Here is a 21,883-nt window from a genome sequence, read left to right as displayed (position 1 = left end):
TGTAGCAACATGGACGGGACTGGAAGAGATTATGCTGAGTGAAATAAGTCAAGCAGAGAGAGTCAATTATCATGTGGTTTCACTTATTTGTGGAGCATAACAAATAGCATGGAGGACAAGGGGTGTTAGAGAGGAGAAGGAAGTCGGGGTAAATTGGGAGGGGAGGTGAACCATGAGAGACTATGGACTCTGAAAAACAATCTGAGGGGTTTGAAGTGGCGGAGGTGTGGGAGGTTGGGGTACCAGGTGGTGGGTATTATAGAGGGCACAGATTGCATGGAGCACTGGGTGTGGTGAAAAAATAATGAATACTGTTTTTCTGAAAATTAATAAATTGAAAAAATTTTTAAAAAAATAAGGAGGGGGTACCAGTGAAATATTTCACCCAATTCTAAGTTTTACCAGGACTAGCCCAGAGGAAATATTTGATTAGAAAATGATTTTCTTGGCAGCCTGAATGTTAACACTATATTGTTTCTCCTTTCCTCCCTTTGCTCTCCCTTCTTTTCTCTTTTCTTTTCTCCTTTTTCTCCTCTTTTCTCTTTTCTCTCCTTTCCTCTTCTTTTCTTTTCTCTTCTTTTCTTTTTTCTTTTCTTCTCCCTCCCTCCTTTCCTTCCTCCCTTTTCTCTATCTCTTCCTTTCTTGGTTTCTTCTAAATTAAAATAGAAACTAACATCTAAAAATACTAACATTTATAGGAAATCTCCATAAAATTTACCTTTCCACTTTAGAGAACACACAAAATTTGACTTTTTGAATAAAAGCATGTTATCTCTCCATAAGAAACAAAGCTGAATTAAACTTCATTTCATGACGGGTCAGGTAAATGGATTTGAAGGGCAGCCTCAGGGAAGACTGGAGGAAATGACATAACAACTAATTTCTACTTTCATTAAGAAGCATTTTTAGAATTTCTTAATTTATTTTTACTTTTTTTATTCCCATGTCTTCATATTTTGTTCTTTGAAACTTCCTGATTTCCTGATCTCATGTTTAATTCCCCCTGCCCTACCCCCCCCAGTTTTATTTCTTTTGTAATATGGGGCAGTACATGCTACAGGCATAGTATTCTAGTGACAAAATTTATACATTTCATTTATAAGAAGAATGGCTCTCTTAAAAATTCATGAACTATGGTCTAAATATCTATATTAGTTTTCTGGGGCTGGCATAACAAATTACCACAGACTTGGCTTAAAAAAAAAACAGAAGTTTCTTCTTTCATAGTTTTGGAGGCCAGAAGTTCAAAATCAAGGTGTTGACAGGGTTGTTTCCTTCTGGAGATTCTGAGGGAGAATTCCAGGCATGTCTCTTGGCTTGTAGTGGCTGCTGGAAGTCCTTAGTTTGTGATTGCATCATTGCAATCTCTCTCTCAATTCCACACAGACTTCTTCTCTGTGTGCATCTAATCTTGCCATGTCTCTCTCTTATGAGGATATTTGTGATGGCATTTAGGGCCATAGATAGTTCAGAACAATCTCATCTCAAATCCTTACTTACATTCACAGAGACCCTTTTGCAAAACAAACAAACAAAAAAAAATGTAAAACATTTACAATTTCCAAGGTTGAGGACTTGATGTCATTGGGGGGCCATTATGCAACATAATACAACAATTTATTAAAAAAAATGCTGTTTAACCCATAATGGTTTGTGATGTTAAAATACTCAATAGTGACAGAGTTCAACTCTTCACACTGAATGTACCAAGGATTACATCTGGTATGCTTTGAATAAAATGTGTTTTTTATAGAATAAATAAAATTCATTCTGAGGTGGCATCTTATGTGTTTATCATGTGACAATTATTTCTGGTAGGAGAAAAGACTCCCAAGTAACCGATAAGCAAAACCATGAGCCTTCTTCACTGACTGCCTTTCACCTTCTCTTGCAAGTGCTATAGCAAAGCTTAGAGTGTTGTAAATAATAGAAAGGACTTGTCAAGGACTTCATAGTCTTCACTAGGCATTCACAAGCCCTGGGTAGAATTCTCAACTTCTCTGTCTTGCGAAAAGGGTGAACTTCTCCTCATTGAATTCAAGGACAACTTGCTTTGCAGGGAGAGGCTAGTATTTATTATTAACATATGTGTCATCCGTGTGCACTAAAGAAGTTCTTATATAGCTCGTCTGCAAACAGGAAAAGTGCTGGAATGGAGAATGGTATGCCTGGTGGATACCCTGAAGATTCTACATATTTTGACACAAATAAATATAAATTAAATCTAATTATAAGTGTCTAAAAAAATAAGGTAATTGGTTAAATTTGCTTTAGTTTTTTTTTTTTTTTTCCTATTAGTTTATATGCATAGACTCAGCTGACACATGATTCTCCACTGGGAACTATTTTGACTACAAACTGGCAGGTGGCAGAGATTTTTCACATGCATGATATATTCAATTGCATTTTTAACTCAATATTTGTTAATTTTCCTATAACTCTTCTCTCAAATATTTCTATTCCTAATTAAGAACGACGATGAAAGCGTAGTTGCTATTTTGATTGACTAGACGAAAAAGATCAATAAGATCTTTTCTTAGACCAATAAGAAAGATGTGCTAATTCAGACAATAGATATAGCCAGGATGAACCAATCATTTCACTATAGATTGAAGGGAAAGGGCACACTTTAGAGATAAAGTAGAAGGAGAAAAAAAATGAGACATGCTGAACATTTGTGATATGGGGAAAGAGAGATTGCATGGTGGGAAGGATAAATTAATTTGTATATATTTTTAGCTCATTTGTCTTTGTTATAGGCCAGACTTAGGATCTGGCTCTCTTCTTTAAACTCTTCAGTCAGGTCAAGCTGCCAAAGCTTAGAATGCTCAAACCTAATGGCAGTTTTTTTTCCTTTCAAACCATGTAGTAGAAATAACTCACCTTGATAAGAGTAGAAATTAACGGTGATATCACTTAAGAATCAACCCAGCAATATTTATTATTTCAGTGATGTTCTACGAATAGATTTCTTCAAAGACCACAAAACGAGAACAATGATGGATAAGTTTAAATAAATAAGATGTTGCTGATTGTTACCATTGAAGTATGATTTTCTGGGACTCAGATTTAAAGTGAGACCAGTGCTATTAAGCCATGAAGACTTTGGGGTACCTGCTTGGCAATGCCTCTGTTCTTAAAGGGACACAGCAAGATTTAAGGACTGGGCTGGCACATAAATAATTTTTTGCTGCAGCATCCCCTCTTATTACCATTTATTTTCACTCATCCCATATTTCTCACGATACAATAAGAGAACCTTTATTCAAAGAAAGTTCTGGTGAATTGATTTAGTTACTCTGCTAACAGCCTCCTTCCAGCAACTGTATTTGAAAATGAAATTCCCATACAGAGTTATTCACCAGACTGGCCTGGTCATTGATAATATATCTTTCCTTCCAAAGGGTGGGTGGAAGTGATCTATGAGGAAAACATAGTTGCTAGTTAACTGTGGTCTTAGGCAAATTATTTTATTCTTTCACACTTATAAAATGGGGATAATAATGAATATCTTAATTACTTTATAGAATTACTGGGGAGAACATATGTGTGTATGTATAAGCATTTTGAAAATTACAAGAATTATACCAGAAATATACTAAATACTACAATAATATACTACATACATTATGTAGTATATTATATATAATATACAATACTACAATAATATACTAAATAATACTATATAGTATTTAACACTTGTTCAGAGGGAAAAATACATACACATATGTATGTGTGTATGTGTGTGTGTACATATATATACATATATAAGAAACAAGATACATATATGGGAACACTGTTGTTTATTTTTCTTTCTCCTGGCGTCTGTTCCATGCACATTAGGCTATGACTTCATTTAAGTAGTTCCATCTGGAACAAAAAGTAAAGTTGAGGAAGTAATATCATGCCTTTTCAATCTTCCAGACCACATCTCCCTAGAGTTCAGGGTCTGGTATGCCTGGGAATAGTTTATAGCATTCTATACTTAAAAAAATTCCTTCCTCCAAGAATATGAATTCCTCTGGAAAAGGCATCCAGAGCCAATATTTAGCATGTTTAGAAAAACACCTAATGCTTGTCTCTATTACTGGAGTGGCCAGCAGAAACTGGGCTATCCTGTAGCGTTTATGGGAAACATGAGCAAAGAAGATGCTGATTACAAAACACTCACAGAGTAGTGAAAGAATGAATTAATCTCCCCCAGATTAGACATTGAGAAGCAGCAGAACAAATTTAATTCATGGGCCCCCTAGGTAGAAATTTTACCTGCATAGGGTACAAAATAAATATCCAGTAGAAATGACCCTTGTCCTCCAGAGTCTCCTCTCACGTGAGCTTTGTCTGCTGCTCTCTGAGTGCATTCTGAAAGCTCTTCTCTGAGCATTACTGTGTCTTCAGTACTATAAGACATTTTTAATGGAGAGTGAGATTTTGGTAAATCATTCAGATATGTGATGCACATAACGGGCGGTGCTGTTTTTGATAGTACGGGGTAAAAAACGTTGTGAATATCATCAGTAGGGAAGACAGCTCATACATGTATGTGGGGCACGTGGGTACATGCATTGCATGACAGAGAGGAGAGGGAGGAAATAAAACAGAAAAAACAAAAGGGTCATGAGAGAAAAAGAAGGGGAAAGTTCTGAGTCATCACCAAGGGTCCCAGATGGCTCCCTTTGGAATCCATGCCATCAGCAGCCTCTGCCTGGTGTTGACAGGGCCCCACACGGATCTGTGGAAATGACTCTTGCTCTAGTACGCTGTTCTGGTAGGTTCTACAAACTCAGAAAGGATGAATGATGTTGACGATTTAACAAGTGCACACAGAATAAAGTTAATATTCTTATTGTATGCAGTATGCCTTCAGCTGTTAACTAATGCCAGGACCAGCACTGTTTCATAACTGAAAATGTATACCTCAAGTAAAAATTAGGGAATCTGGGCAGCAAGAAATGGTCCAAGACCGTCAGGAAACTCTAATGTGAATATTGCTAAGCACAATTAACTGAACGTTTTAAAAGTACAAAGGAGATGGCAAATATTTTTAAAAGGTCAGTAACATGTTCCCCCATATGTAATCATTATATCATTTAAGGTGAAATTGCCTCAAATCCCTTAGTCTAGCAATAATCGTGAGATTATATATATGTATGTATGTATATAGTTTATATATAATATTTATATAGTTTATATATATAGTTTTAAAATTCCATTCTGATTTAAATTTCATAACTTATTAATTATTAGTAATTTGCATTCTATACATTTTCTGATAAAACATAAATTTTAGAGCATGCGCGAACTCTTTTGACCATTCCAATTCTTGTAAGAAATTGTAGAATCTCATCCTGAAGTTTCTAAAGTGTGATCATTTATAACCTTCTGTGGAATAGCTTTTGATTAATTATATTAGTACAAATGCCTGGAGGGTTAAAACAATATAGGTAACAAGTCCAAATAACATTTTAATTTTTATCTTGAAAGCTGTACATTTCTTTATTTCCTCAGCCACTAATAACTGCTATAGCAAGTAACTTATCTTAAGCTACAAACTCTTAGTTTTTCTATAATTGAACTTAATTTTTTTTTAGCCCTCTTCTTGGTAACGGACATATTTCCTAAAGTTGCATCTTTATTATAGGAGGCTGACAAGGTGCCAAGATATTATAAATTGACCTGAACCAGTTTCCTCTCTGTAGATAATGACTCCCAAGAAATTTAATTCCAGGGTTTGAAAACAAAGTAACTCTCAGACCAGATTCCACTACACACACACACACACACACACACACACACACAGAGCAAGCATGAGTGAGCACATGTGAGGGAGGGCTATCTATTAAACCTTTAATAGTCAGTTGGTACATGCAGTTTGTAAAACTGATTTGCAAGCTTCACAGGGTGCTGGTTCTCTGTTTTCCATTTTTCAGTGTGTTCTTACCACTTATAGGAAAGGTGCCTTAAAGCAGATGTGATAATAGTCCAATGGCATGATTCCATGACCTTTTCTATTGTCAGCAAGTGTCAAGAATTGTGAAGGATCTGAGATTTATCCTACTTGCCATCTCACATGTTAATCTTCCACAGTTTTGTGAATAGTGACAGAAGACATGATATTCTTGTAGTATACAGTCAAAGGATAGTTATTACTGACAACAGTAGCAGTAGCCAGAATATTTACACTGTTTCTCTGAGCCCCAGTTCCCATAGGGCTATATGAAGAGGGCCAGAATATACAATCAGGTACATTATAGGAGAGTAAGCCTGAGCTTAGAGAAGTCTGAATTTCTTACATTGAATAGTAAGCCTGACTACTTTATGCTCTAGAGAAAGATAGTTTTTCTTTCAAAGTTGTAGATAAAGTTTTGGCAAGTGTTTGTTATAAAGGGCCAAATAGTAAGTATTTTAGGCTTTGTTGTCTAAGTAGCTTCTTTGCTTTTTGCTTGTTTGCTTGTTTTATGACCCTAACAATTAAAAAACAAAAACTATTTTTAACTCACAGGACCTGCAAAAATAAGCTTCAGGCTGAATTAGACCCACTGGCCATTAAACCGCTTTAACTGCTTTAAAAACAAAACAATTTTAAAAGAATTTTAAAAACAAAACATTTAACTGCTTTAAAAACAAAACAAAACAAAACAAAACAAAACAAAACAAAACAAAACAAAAGCAACATTACCAACTGTCCAAAGGAGAAACCCTTCTTCGTCATCCTAGACTATTCCCAATACGATAAACTTTGAAAAGGTAGTTCAGGACAGTTAGTACCTCTGTTCCAAGACACACAGAGACCTGAAAGACCCAAACAAAATCATCTCCAAATAATATTCACTCCTCATTTCTACCCTGTTTTGATTTCTGGTGAATTTTCCCAGAGTCACTTTATCAGTAACTCTGATTAATTTAACCTACAGAGGCTGGTACAAAGTTTGTTCAGGTGTCTTGCCTGGCATTTAAATCAGGCTGTACCAAAATGACTCTAAGCAAGCAACAATGAGAGTATATTTAAAATATTTTATTCAATTCTCATCCTGTAATAGATTTACTGTCACCAAAAAAGTATATTTCTAATATTCTCCATGCTATTAATAAACCACTAATTTCACTAATGAAAACCCATTTTTGACAGTCTCCTATTAACTCAATATCTAGGGTGATAAGAGATAACAATAATTATAGTGTTAATAACAACCTCTGTAGATAGTGATTTTTTTGATATAATGCTAGCTGACAACTCCTGGAGTGAAGATTCTAAATTAGAATGCTGGCTGCACATAAAATATCAAAATGTCCATGCTCAACCATTGTAACAAAAATTACAGATATCCTGACACTAGTTTCAGAGGTGGCACCTGGCTTTTGTCATTATCTTTTGTCTGTGCAGACATTCACTGAATTATCTGAGGCTGAGCAATCATCAGTAATTAGTCTCTACAGGTACATCCATTGACCCAACTGCAAAGCCTTTCAGGGTCCAGCTTCTCTCAATTATTTTGATGTCCTCTTGGAATGTCGGGAAACTCTTAAGTATACCTTTGAGTCTAGAAGAAATAACTTTTCACTAATGTCTGGGCTGTATCAATACACAGGGGAATTCTGTGACATCATTTCAGGCCTATCTGCCAAGAGGATACCCTCGGTCATTGTTATTTTGTGCTTCTGTGGTATTAAGAGGCATGGAAAGTTCTGGAATTTTGCTGTTTCTTAGACACTACCTATGAGAAGTATAGGACACTAAAGTTTTCAGCTTAATTGTCTTTGCCCATGGTGGGTGGTTTAACAGGGCTCAAGCATTTTTCAGGGGCGCATACTAAAGCCTTACTTTGTTGCTAAAACCCTAATCCTCTTTCCTCTTTTTTAATCTCATCTCAGTCTCCAGAGAAGTGCTTTCCAGTAGAATTTACTGTAATGAAGGAAATTTACATTTGTGCTATCCAAAATGGTAGCCAATGCAAATTTGGCTATTGAACATTTGAAAGGTGGTTAGTGTGACTAAGTAACTGGGTATGAATTTTATTAATTTTAATTAATTTAAATTTAAGTAACCACAAGTGACTAGTGGCTACTATATTGGGTAGTGCTGCTCAAGAATTTTTATATAACTTAGTAGGAATTAATTAATAGGAATCAATCAGTTAATAGGAGGGGAGGCAAATTTTCTAATACACATTCTCTTCCAAATTTTTTTATGCCCTAAGTTATTATGACATTTTAAAATTAAGAATTTGTTTTGTTCTAAAACAGAAAGTACCAAATCCAGATGGATACACTGACAAACACTACCGAACAGTTAAGGAAGAAATTATACCAATTCTTTACAATCTCCTGAAAAGGATAGGAGCAGGAGTACTTCCTAACTCATTCAGTGAGGCCAGTATTACTTAATTCTAAAATCAGAAAAAGGTTTACAAAACACTACTGACCAATATCTCTCATAAACATAGATGCAAATAAAATATTAACAAATAGAATTGAAAAAAAAGTATGAAAAGTATTATATACCATAACTAAGTGGGATTATCCCTAATATGCAATTCTGGTTCAACACTCATAAATCAGTTAATGTAATCCATCATATCTACAGATTGAAAAAGAAAAATCACATGATCATATCAATAGATACAGAAAATGATTTGACAAAAATCCAATACCCATTCATAATATAACCTTCCATTAAAGTAGGAATAAAGTGAAACTTCTTAAACTTGACAAAGATTGTCCTCAAAAATCCTCAAGCTAACATTATACTTAATGGTGATAAAGTTGTATCTTTTCCACTAAATCAGGCATAAGGCAAGGTGTCTCTTACCCCTAATTTCAACATCATACTGGAAGCCTTGCTAATGCAATTAGACAAAAAAAAAAAAAAAAAAAAAAAAAAAGGCATACAGATTGGGAAGGAAGACTTAAAACTGTCTTTGTTTGCTAATGGCATGATTGTCTGGGTAGAAAAATATAAAAGAATTGACAATAAAACTGGACTTAAGCAATTATAACAAAGTTGCAGATTATAAGGTAAATTGCTTTTCCACATACTTTGAACAAGTGGAATTTGAAATTAAATAACAATATCATCTAAATTAGTGACCCTCCCCAAATTAGATACGTTGGTATAAATCTAATGAAATATATACAAAAACTGTATGAAGAAAACTACAAAATTCTTTTTTTTTTAGACTTTTTATTTATTTATTTGACAGACAGAGATCACAAGTAGGCAGAGAGGCAGACAGAGAGAGCGGGGGGAGGTGGGAAGCAGGCTTCCTGCTGAGCAGAGAGTCCGATGCGGGGCTCCATCCCAGGACCCTGGGATCATGACCTGAGCTGAAGGCAGAGGCTTTAACCCACTGAGCCACTCAGGCACCCCGAAAACTACAAAATTCTACCAAATGAACCTAATAAGTGAAGAGATATTCCATTTTATGGATAGAAAAATTCAACATCGTCAAGATGTCAGTTCTTCCTAACTTTATACATGTGTATATTAATATGATTCACATCAAAATCACAACAGGTATTTTAGGGTTTTCAACAAACTGATTCTAAAAGTTTTATGGAGTAGGCAAGAGACCTAGAATAGCTTACACAATATTGAACAAGAACAAGGACTGATGCCAAGCAACTTCATAACTTACTATAAGGAAGCAATAATACTCAAGACAGTGTGTATTGGTGAGAGGATGGTCCTCTCAATGGAACAGAATAGAGAGCCCAGGAATAGAATCCCATAAATACAGTCAACAAAGAAGCACAGATAATGCAATGGAGTCAAGATAGTGTCTTCAACAAATGGTGCTGAAACAATTAGATGTCCACACTCAAGGAAATGAATCTAGACATAGACATTATACTCTTCCCCAAAATTAACTCAAAATGGATCATAGACTTGGATATAAAACAAAAACCTCTGAAACTCCTAGGAGACAACATAGGAGAAAATCTAGACAACTTGCTTATGGTGATTTTTTTAGATATAGCACCAAAGATATAATCCCTGAAAAGAAATATTTGGTTAGCTGAACTTCATTAAAATTAGGAACTTCTGCTCGACCACAAAATACAGTATCAAGAGAATTAGAAGATAAGCCACAGACCAGGAGAAAATATTTTCAAAAGACACATCTGAATGAAGGCTTACCCCAAATATGCGAATTGTTCTTAAGGCTCAATAAGGAAAAAAATCAACAACATGATTAAAAACTGGGCTAAAGACCTTAATGGACACCTCACCAAAGAAGATGTGCATATGGAAAAAGAGAATATGAAAAGATGCTCCACATCAGATGTCATCAGGGAAATACAAATTAAAACAACAATGAGACACTACTTCAAACCTATTAGAGTGTCCAAAATCTGGAACACCGAGACTACTAAGCGCGGGTAAGGTTGTGGAGCAATAAGACTCTCATATATTTGTGGTGGGAATGCAAAATGGTATAGCCACTTTGGAGGACAATTTGATGATTTCTTATAAAACTAAACATACTTTTACCTTATGATTCAGCAACTACATTCCTTGTTATTCACCCAAAGGAGCTGAAAACTTAAGTCCACACAAAAACCTGCACAAGGATATTTATACCAGCTTTCTTCATAATTGCCAGAACTTGGAAGCAACCAAGATGTCCTTCAGCAAATGAATGAATAAATAAACTCTGGTACATCCAGACAATGGAGTATTATTTAGCGCTAACAAGAAATGCACTATGAAGTCATGAAAAGACATGGAGGCAACTTGAATGCATATTAGCTAGTGAAAGAAGCTAATCTGAAAATGTAACTTGCTTTATGATTTCAACTATATGACAGTCTGGAAAAGGCAAAACTATGGAGACAATAAAAAGATCAGTGGTTTCTAGGATTGGCAAGGAGAGATGAATAGGCAGAGCACAGAGAATTTTTAGAACAATGAAAATACTATGTATGATATAATAATGACAGATTTATGTCTTACTTTTATTTCCCATTCCATAAAATATACAACACTAAGATAAGGTATACTCTAGATTTTGGGTAAATACAATTCATTACTGTAGTTTCATCCTTGGTAAAAAATGTACCATTCTTATGAGTGATGTTTTGAGGGGGGAGGCTATGCATGTATGGGGACAGGGAGTGTATGGGAAATCTCTACACCTCTCTCTCGAGTTTGTTGAAACCTAAAAAATGAGCAAATAAAGTCTTGAAAAAAATTACCCAATAACAACCACGACTAAACTGGTCTTTGTATTCTGCTACATCAATCCTTTCTTTAGACAATGAATGCAAATGTGGGAAGGATATGAGTGAGTCAGGGACAATCTTGATTACCAAATCGAAACATCTTTCTTTCAGATTGTTATAACAACTGCACTTTTCTCAAGTCTCAGTTTAGGAAAAATCAGTGTGAGGGACTGGAGGATTCATTTCTAAGATAAATGAGAGAAGAAATGGCATAGGTGCTTCCATTTTAATCTACCTTTTACTACTCACTCTCAGTGTTATCTTAGGAAAATCACTTAACTTTTCAGAACCATTATTTATCAACTTATAAGGAGGGGCTAATAATATTTTCCTAAGGTGGTTGCGGTATTTCAAACTGAGTAAGATCATTCATAGAGGTGCACGGGGGTGGTTCAGTTGGTTAGGCCTTTGCCTTCAGCTAGGTTCATTATCCCAGGGTCCTGGGATCAAGCCCCATGTGAGGCTCCCTGCTTGTGGGGGGGGGGGGGGTCTGCTTCTCCCTTTTCCTCTCTCCCTTACTTTGGCTTGTGCTCTCTTTCTCTCTCTCTCAAATAAATAAATAAATAAAATCTTTAAAAAAAGATCATAGAAACTATTGTGACATATCAAAAAATACATATAAAGTTTAGATGTCACTAGCCATTCTTCCTCTGTTTTTGAAACACGATGTGTTCAATAACTACCTGGTATGCATTGGACTATTTATTCAAATTTAGCTTCTAAGAAATATATAAATATGTATATTTATATGTAATGGCTTATTAAATCATTGATAATTTTATTCTCCAAATATTGTATATCAGATTTATAGCATTCTCAATATACTACTTTGTGACTTCTATTTAATTTTAACAGTTTTATATTTCTATGAGTGATACCAGCCCAAATCTAGAGATTATATAAATAAATATTTGTAAGAACCTAGGAGTATCTAGATTCACATACATAGACGTACTGCTCAAGCACTTCTCTTTTTCAAATATTTAAATTTATTTTATTTATTTTTTTTTATTTTTTATTTTTTTTTTTTAAGATTTTATTTATTTATTTGACAGACAGAGATTACAAGTAAGCAGAGAGAGAGGAGGAAGCAGGCTCCCTGCTGAGCAGAGAGCCCGATGTGGGGCTCGATCCCAGGACACTGGGATCATGACCTGAGCTGAAGGCAGAGGCTTTAACCCACTGAGCCACCCAGGCGCCCCCAAAAATTTAAATTTATTTGGCAGTTTTAAAAAATAAAAAAGAAGTCAAATCCATATCTGAATTTTCAGGTGTAGCAGTGAAACTTCTTGTTTTTAAAGGGTGATCCAGTCTAAAAGAAACTTTATTATAACCATAAGCTGATATAGTTGAAAGCATTTTTGCTCTTGAGAACAAGGATACGAAATGAAAGATATTCATAAAAAAAGTAGTATGAACTAACTTAACCTAGAGTGACAGATAAAAGGCTGTTTACATTTGCTTAATACTATTGAACAAATAGACACAAAACTCATTGGTGTGAACAGGAGTGGGAGATGGCTGTAGTGAATGAACTACTGGCTTCATGAAGCACTGCCAGGAGACTCTACATGGGAAAATTGCAGGAAGCAAGGGCTAGGGTTATTCATTCATTTATGTGCTTAGTTAACTCATATTTATTATCTGTATCAACATTTCCCTTCCAATTGTATTCCTCTCCTATGAAATATTAGTACCATGGATATGTGAGCCATTATACTGTCTAAGATTTTTTTTCACCCCCTTGGAAATGGTATCACCCCCCTTTAGAATGCATGTACTATTTGCCATAAACGATGGTGAACAAGGCAGATAAAGTATCTGTCCTCATAGTGTTGACAGTTTAGTAGGGTAGACAGATACACAAATAGACAATTACATATCATGGTGAGTCCTCGGATAGGAGTAGAAAAGAACCAGCTAATTTACCCCAAATGGCAAAGCCCTCTCCCTGCCCTCACATTCAGGACAGGAGCCTTTCTTCAACTGAGTGTCCAGTGGGATATTATGAAGCTTTAGTCTGAGTCAGTTTGGTTTTAAATAGTTTCAAAATGAAAATACCAATATTATTATTAACAATGAAACCACAACATTCAATTTATGATTTTCCTAGGAAACCTAGGAGATAGAGTAGACTTATGTTTAATGACAGAGAAATGCTAAGAGGCTGTGTAAAAGAGCCAGCAAGCAGAGATATTGCTTGGAGGAACCCACTGTACTCCCACTGAGATGATCAAAGGCTCTTGATTCTTTAAAACCAGATGTGGAACTTTCAGTAAAGAGGTTGGCCTGAGGCTATTTTAAAAGTGGTAATGCCTCAGTAGGGCCTCAGCCAGAGCACATAGTGTCTACAACAGAAAGGACTAAAGGTGCACTGATGGGGTGCCTTAGCCAAGGGAAAGTGGCTGATGGCAGGAAGGACCCTGCCACAGTTGAGGGACTGCATTTAGAGGCTGGCAGAGTCAGGAAGACAAAAGTACTCATGAGAGGCTTTCAACAGCTGCTTTGGCCAGGGGTAATTTGTACTGGAGGGGATCAGTACCAGCCAAAGAAAACCTGTCGCACCCTGCCTTTCCCTTCTCCCTTCTTCCTTGTACCACCCAGGGAGTGGAAAGAAGAAAGAGAAGGCAAAGGTAAGAAACAGAGAAGGTCAACCGCCATCCACCTCTTTCCCTCTGCAGGTATCCAGCCCGCTGTAGCTCCAGACTAGAGGAAGAAAGGACATTCAACCTTAAATAAATTCTAGAAAATGTACCTTTTGTTGGCCCCCTGTTTGGGACATAGTAATTAGTGAAATGACACTTTTTGCACTGGAATTAACTGCAGGAATTTTTACTATCTGAGAGTAAGTAGTAAACTATGAAACTTCCAAGATTTTGGAGACACAGGGAAGACTAGTTGCACAGAGTGAGGATAGTTCTGGATGGTCATGTAGGGAGAGTGAAAGGTTGCCTTCTGGATCTCTTCAGGAATCCCGTGTGTTCAACTTACCCATTACACTCAGGCAGTATGCTGAGAGCTGGTAAACCCGCCATGGGCCCTGCTTGGGCAAGAACAAGGAGACTCCCTACTTCAAAGTTTGAGGTGAGACCAACTAGAACTGCTAAGGCATGTGGTAGAGAATCAGCAGGGAAGGATGAGACTAAAGGGAAACAGGATCCACAGAGTAAGACCACTGAGCTGAGGAAGAGTAAATTCTGGGAGAAAGGAGGCAGCCACCATCAGCAGAGGCGGCAACTCAGACGTGGCTAGGCCAGCCACGCTTCAGTAACGCAGACTCAACACTTTGGACAGAACCCTCAAGAACCTGGGTGATGCTGGATCAGCAGACTCTTCCCTCCCTGACAAGGTCACGCTAACACCCTCCCCACATGCCCTACATCCCCCAGACTCCATCATCGAGAGAAAGGTGCAGAACCAGGAGAGCCTGAGCAATGGTCCCCCAAACGGATCACTACCTAATGGACTGCTTCTTTTATCAGACTAGTTATCAACTAGATTGGATATTTATCATGACTTCTTTCTCCGCCATCTAGACAGGGGGAATGTCTGAGGGAGTGACTGAGGAAAATCAGAGTCGTTTTAGACAAAATTAACATTTCCGTTGCCCTTGAGATTGGAGTTAAGTCCACTCTGCGATGTCTCCCATACACATTTAGCCTGGGTACTTAAACACGGTAATTAAAATACAGTGTAATGTTTACATAGTTGCTTTCCCCTTTTACCAGGGACCAGTACATTTTTTCCACCATCAGTGACTAGAAATAGGGACAGTCTTGGCCCCAGTTTTCATTTTTAATGTGGTCCTTTACATGGGGATCATGCTTTTCTTCACAAAGCTTGGAATGCAGCAGTATTCAACACAGGTGGAATGAAAAAACAAGGCAAATTTTCCTTACAATAATGTGTTTAAAGCATGGTGGTTTCAGGCTTCTGCAGATGTCCTTGCACTTCCTGAAGTCTAGTTTCTAGTACATTAAGCCCAACATCTTAAGTACAGCATCTGCTTTTACTCTTTCTAAAACTCTTTCTTATTTCATCTATCTTTGTCTCTGCATATTTGCACTCTTGTATTTTGCATTTGGCTTCTGAATGGGAGATATTTCTCTCTGTCTAGTCACAAAAATCTTTTATGTATTTAACTAGAGCTCTGCATTAATCTTTGCTAAGATTGGTTTCTTTAAGGATCACGAACTTTTGGGCTTTCATCTTGTTCTGCTCTTTGCATTCTCCTTCTTTTGGAAAAATATTTATTTATTTATTTATTTATTTATTTATTTACTTGATAGAGAGAAAGAGATCACAAGTAGGCAGAGAGAGAGGGGGAAGCAGGCTCCCCACTGAGCAGAGAGCCTGATGTGGGGCTTGATCCCAGGACCCTGGGACCATGACCTGAACCGAAGGCAGAGGCTAAACCAACTGAGCCACCCAGGCGCCCCTCTTTTGGAAGCCTTCTATAGGAAGCCTCTATGACCACACGTCTGTAATCTTAGAAGTCTCACCTTCCTTTTGATTTTGCTGTCAACAACATGATCATTTGTTGGTCCTACCCGTGGAGGCCCTGTGATGGTCACAACCTTGTGGTCTGCTAGTACACTCGGATGTCAGTAGTTCTTGCCATTTACCTTTGGTGTCAGCCCTCTGAAAAGGAGGGCTTCTTGCCATACATTTGGGCAGGAATAATTTTGGGCAGTGAGTGACTATGAAAACTGTCTCTCTGGGAATTATATTTCTCTTCCTTCTTTTTACTATTCATGCCTTTCTTTACTTTTCTCCTGTACCGAAAAGGGCTGACCTACGTGACTAATGAGATATTGGAGAAATGAAGATGTAGGACTTCCAAGCTTGATTATAAAGGATATGTAACTTCTACACTGCTCAGTCTTTTATCACTTGCTGTAGGTGAAGCCAGCCACTGGATCATGAAATCTCTCACGTGACACAATAGAGAGGTTCCTGGTGTGAGGAATTGAGTTGCCTGCCAATAGCCAACCCACAGGCCAACCATGTGATTTCCAACCCTCTTGTAAGAGGACACTTGAGTCCCCATCTAGCCTTCAGATGGTGCATCCACAGTTGACATGCTGACTACAATGTTATGAGAAACTGAGCTAGAATGACGTAGAGCAGTCCTGCTCAGCTTCCTGAGCCACAGAAATTATGTGAGATAATAAATTTATATTGCTTTGTTGCTATGTTTTAGAATAATTTGCTAGGCAGCAATAGATAACTCTCACCTTCGATTCATACTGAATGTGATGCGAAAAGCATGGTAGAACATAGTGTTGGCTGGAGGAAAACCAATTTAGGAAGTAATAGCAAGGCTACTCTTTTAATAAAATCTAACAGTGATTTATGATCTTGGAATGTGCAGGACAATGGTGGGGGCACCAAGGCCATACTATGAGTCAAAGGAAGCAGCCACAGATTAAGGTTGCCAAGCAGAGAAGAAAAGATGATTAAATGAAATAAAGGGGTCCCCCTGGTCTTCAAAGAGAAAGGGTAAACTTCCATTACTTTGCTGATGTTTGAAAGCAAAAGGTTTTGAAGGAGATGCGGGGGGGACTGCTCATCAAAAAATAGTCTTTATTGGGGCGCCTGGGTGGCCCAGTGGTTTAAGCCTCTGCCTTCAGCTCAGGTCATGATCTCAGGGTCCTGGGATCGAGCCCCACATTGGGCTCTCTGCTCAGCGGGGAGTCTGCTTCCCCCTCTCTCTGCCTGCCTCTCTGCCTACTTGTGATCTCTCTCTATCAAATAAATAAATAAAAATCTTTAAAAAAAATAGTCTTTATCATTGCAGGATTTATGAATAACTTTTGATTTTAATTCCCTTACAGCGACTCAGACAGCATTCAAGAGCCACAGTAAATATGATATAAACAGGCATGTTACTTTTTGTCCAGAAAAATAGGCAACACATACGTCACATGGAAGATATTTATCAGGTGATAAAACATTTGATTATAAATAATGCATACATTTTGGCAGAGATTACAACGTGATAATTTAGCCTGGTCAGAGATGTAAACCCCTGTTTTAGTCACAGGCAGATTGTAAAACAAGTTCGGTTTTATCAAGTTGACGGAGCAGTGCTGGAGTACATCATACTTGAAAGCAGCTGTTACAACATATTTTTAATCCCCTGGAAATCTCTTCCCACTCAAAAGGCCACATGAACATTTAGGAACTGTTCTTTCCACTAAAGGTATTCTTGTTCACACACCAAAGAACCCCAGCAAATGTATTTCGTCAACAGGGCTAGCAATTCATTGAATCAAAACTAGAACCCCATACCAGTCAGTATAGGGCAATTTTATATTTAAAATCAAAGACACAGTAAATATCTTGATATAACTTTCATATAATTAAAAACAATAACTTCTTTAGAGCCTTTTAGTATCAATAGTTCTGGTCACATCGAGACCTCTCAGAGTAACAAAAACGGAAAGAATAGATTTTTTCCCCTTACCGGTACAAATGCTGAAGTAGGCTTACCTGATATTTCTGTCGTCAATGGCACAATACCAAGACAGTCTCAATAAATGATATTTCTGCTGGTTTTGGCTAAGAGCTGGAGGGGGTGTGGCCAATGTAATTCAATATTAGTGTTGGGTTTTCTGAGTTCTGTTTAGTATTTTGCTCCCCTCTGTGTTCTTGCCGCTGTTAGCTGCTGCATGATTGAAGGCAGAGTTTACCTGGTGTGCAGTTTGTATCAAGTCCACAGCTTCATTTGGAGGCTGTTCATTTCCAATCAGTGTCTCACTCTTAGTCCAGAAAACATCCACTTGTAGGGAAAAGCAATTTGATGAAGGGATACTATATAATGTATCCACTTAAGGGGTTCTGAGGACTTGAGGCCTAGAGCAGTGGTTTAACTTGGGTGTGCATTATCTGTGTGATGTTACCATCATTATCTGTGTGATGTTACCATCATTATCTGTGAGCTGGTTAAAGTACAGACTCTCAAGACATCCTCAGGATTATTCAATGAGGATTGTTCTTGGGATACGTCCTGATATTTATGTATTTTTTTTAAATGAACTTCCATATAACTCTGAAATGTATTAACGTTTGAGAGCCAGGAGTGAGTGTAGAGAGAAGGGAAAACAGGAATCAAAGCCATTGCTCAGTGGTCCATACTTCTCACATTCACTTCCTGAGAAAGGGCTCTCTGCTTTCCGGGCACCAGTATTTGAGGTCATAGGAGGCCTGGATAGTTTCCCTGTTCAATCTTAGAATGAAGTTTGTCCTCTCCCAGAAGGGACCTTAATTAAAAAAAAATCTGTCGATTTGCTTTTAGCATCAACTTTCAGTTGAAAGAGGTTTCCACTTTGCATCTTTCAAAGAAGGAATAGACTGTTAATATTGGTCATCAGATTTCATAAAATTTAAAATAGGGCTATCCGACAGTAAGACTTCTGACCTTCTAAAAATACAATTAACTCTGGTAGCAAATTTCTTTTAATAGATTCTATAGCAGAACAGATGGTAACAGACTTTCTACAACATGAAAAGGACAAATTAACTCATCCAGACCTTCAGATTTCTTATCCTTATAAATAATCATTTTTGTGATTTCAAGCAGATGAGCTACCATCTTTCGAATTATGGTTTGAAGGCAGTTTAAGATATACTATTAATTCTTTCTTTCTCTCTGACTGTAACTTTGCTTTCTAGTGGTTGTTTAATAATGGAAAGAGAGTAACTCCAATCTCTCACATCTGGAAACGCACAGGATTTGGTTGAAGGAAATGACCCAAAACCACCCACAAGTGCTTGCACCGTCTTCTGGCAGTGTTGGCAGTGTAGCATCAGGATGCTTCAGATGACTTACAAGCCACAGTCAGGAGAGCGATTGCAGACCGAAGATCTGACATTAATTTAATTCTCTGCAAAAGTAGTGCTGTAAACAGGTTCTGCTCTAGTGTTCCCCTCATTTCATTCTATGAAAAGTATGTCTCCAACCCAGCTGCTTCATTAATATCCTGGATCACAGATAAAATAACAAAGCTCTGCTGGAAATGAGTATAGGAGTTTCTATAGGATTGAAACTTTGAGTGTGTGCATTTTTGTTTCTGAGCAAATATTGCCAGGAGAGATTTACAAGGTTCTCTTGTATCAAGAAAGGCATCCCTAGATAATTTTGCAAGTGCTTAGGCATGCAGATGAGGTTCAGTTCTTTGTCTCAGGAGTTTTGCAGAGGTTGCCTGTTGTCTCAAATAAATGAATGAGAAGCATATTTGCATTTTTCCAAATTAAAACTCAGTCAGCAGCTTTTGCCAGATACTGTCACAACAGGGTTTGTCAGACATCAAATCCAGGGGGATCTCAAATGCCAAGTTCGTGATAGGAACATGAATGAGGTCAAGAGTTAAGTTATTTCTAAGACCTTGGAGGCACCCGGGGAGGGAAGCCTAAGGAATAACTAAGTTTGGTAAAAGCATTCCACAGAGAATAGCAAAAGTCATTTCCAAAGGCTCTAGGAATTCAAAGTCCAGACAGTACTGCTGGGTCAGACGCCAGAAGAGCGAGCTGGATATCAAAGATAAGAGAGCGGGTGAGGTGGAGAAGATAAGACAGATTTCTCCAAGTGATGTTTGGCTGCCTCTCCTAGGTGCCTTTGGCTGGCTCTGAATGATGAGGCTCTTGTTCTGGATGGCATCTAAAAGGCACCATATAATTCTCTGACGCTGCTTTAGCATGTCACCAAGAGACATGGAGATTAAAACATAGAGTGTGGACCCAGCTAACATTTTTAAAATTTTATTTTCTAAACTGGCTATTTATTTTGTCCATGGCAGGTAGATAAGTGATGCCAAGCTCTGGGGAAGCACTACACAAAATTTTACTTGGCCTTACCCATTATTGAAACTAGTTTTATATAAAAATGACATCATTTGGATAAAAGATTTTATTATTACTATTTTATTCAAATATGCAAGGTTAGAGTGATAAGGTGGGAAGATCATTAGAGTAAGAGAAGACTAGGATTCTAATCCTGGCTAAACACTGCTATAAATTTAGGTAAACATTTAACATTTTAGCCATAGTTTCCTCATTTACTACTAGGAGCTAACAAGTTATTCATTGCCTAGTGGACTTTTAGTGAGAAGCAAATGTGCTAAAGTATATAAACAACTTTACATTTTTTTTTAAATGTTTTATTTATTTATTTGTCAGAGAGAGAGTGAGCGAGAGCAAGCACAGGCAGACAGAGTGGCAGGCAGAGTCATCGGGAGAAGCAGGCTCCCTGCGGAGCAAGGAGCCCGATGTGGGACTCGATCTCAGGACACTGGGATCATCACCTGAGCCAAAGGCAGCTGCTTAACCAACTGAGCCATCCAGGCGTCCCTACATTTTTTTTTTTTTTAATCATTATTGTAGATCCTAATTTTAAGTTGTTATGACCTTAAGGAAATTATTGGCTGATCCTTATATTGTACTTTATTTTTTTATTTTTATTTTTTAAAGATTTTATTTATTTATTTGACAGACAGAGATCCCTAAGTAGGCAGAGAAATGCGCCGGATCTCGTCTGATCTCAGAAACTAAGCAGGGTTGGGCCTGGTTAGTACTTGGATGGGAGACAAGTTGGCGGAGAGGTAGGCAGTGGTGGGGGGAGCGAAGCAGGCTCCCCGCTGAGCAGGGAGTCTGATGCGGGGCTCAATCCCAGGACCTGGAGATCATGACCTGAAACCAAAGCAGAGGCTTAACCCACTGAGCCATCCAGGCGCCCCTATATTGTACTTTATAAATAAAGAGCCTGGTGTCGCTGTTTAGGTGGATGATTGGGCAGCTGTCCCTGCTTTCTAGTAACTTACCTTCTAGTAGGGAAAGTAAGCTGGTATAGTGATACCTCCTGATTGACTCCCCAGCATCGATTTCTCCCTTGCAAACATGGTTCTAAATTTCTCAGCTGAAAGGGTTTGAGTGAGATTCATGCTTTCACTAGTTATTGTAATTGGCTTAGGTCTATCTCTGGTCTCAGGATTGGTTTGGGGGAAAGGATTTGGTGACCAAATCAAGACTGGTCTACTCGGAGTGAAGGTCAGATATTTTGCTTAGAATGTTGGCAAGTAGACTTTTTTTTAGCTAGGCTTGCTGCTATGAAGTGTGAGAAGTGTGGTCAGCCACCCCCCACAAAGAGGAAGCTGGGACTCAGCTACCTGTAACCACCTGAATGGAAGCAGATCTGAGACATGGATCCTAGGGACATAATTTCCGTCCATGATAAGATACTCTCCCTCATTCTCTCCTATCCCCCTGGACATTCTGATACAGCAAGTCCGTGATCTGGAATCCCAAGATTTTTTGCTTGTTTCATTTGCATCTTTTTTTTTAATTAAAAAAATTTTTTTATTAACATATAATGTATTATTAGCCCCAGGGGTACAAGTCTGTGAATCGCCAGGTTTACACTTTACAGCACTGACCATAGCACATACCTTCCCCAGTGTTCATATCCCAACCACCCTCTCCCAACGCCCCTATCCCCGGCAACCCTCAGTTTGTTTTGTGAGGTTAAGATTCTCTTATGGTTTTTCTCCCTCCCAATCCCATCTTGTTTCATTTTTTCCTTCCTTACTCCCCCAAACCCCCCACTTTGCCTTTCAACTTCCTCAGGGAGATCATATGATAATTGTTTTTCTCTGATTGACTT

The sequence above is a fragment of the Mustela nigripes genome, chromosome 5, assembly GCF_022355385.1.
Source record: "Mustela nigripes isolate SB6536 chromosome 5, MUSNIG.SB6536, whole genome shotgun sequence".
NCBI lineage: Eukaryota > Metazoa > Chordata > Mammalia > Carnivora > Mustelidae > Mustela > Mustela nigripes.
Note: the sequence above shows the minus strand (reverse complement) of the source record.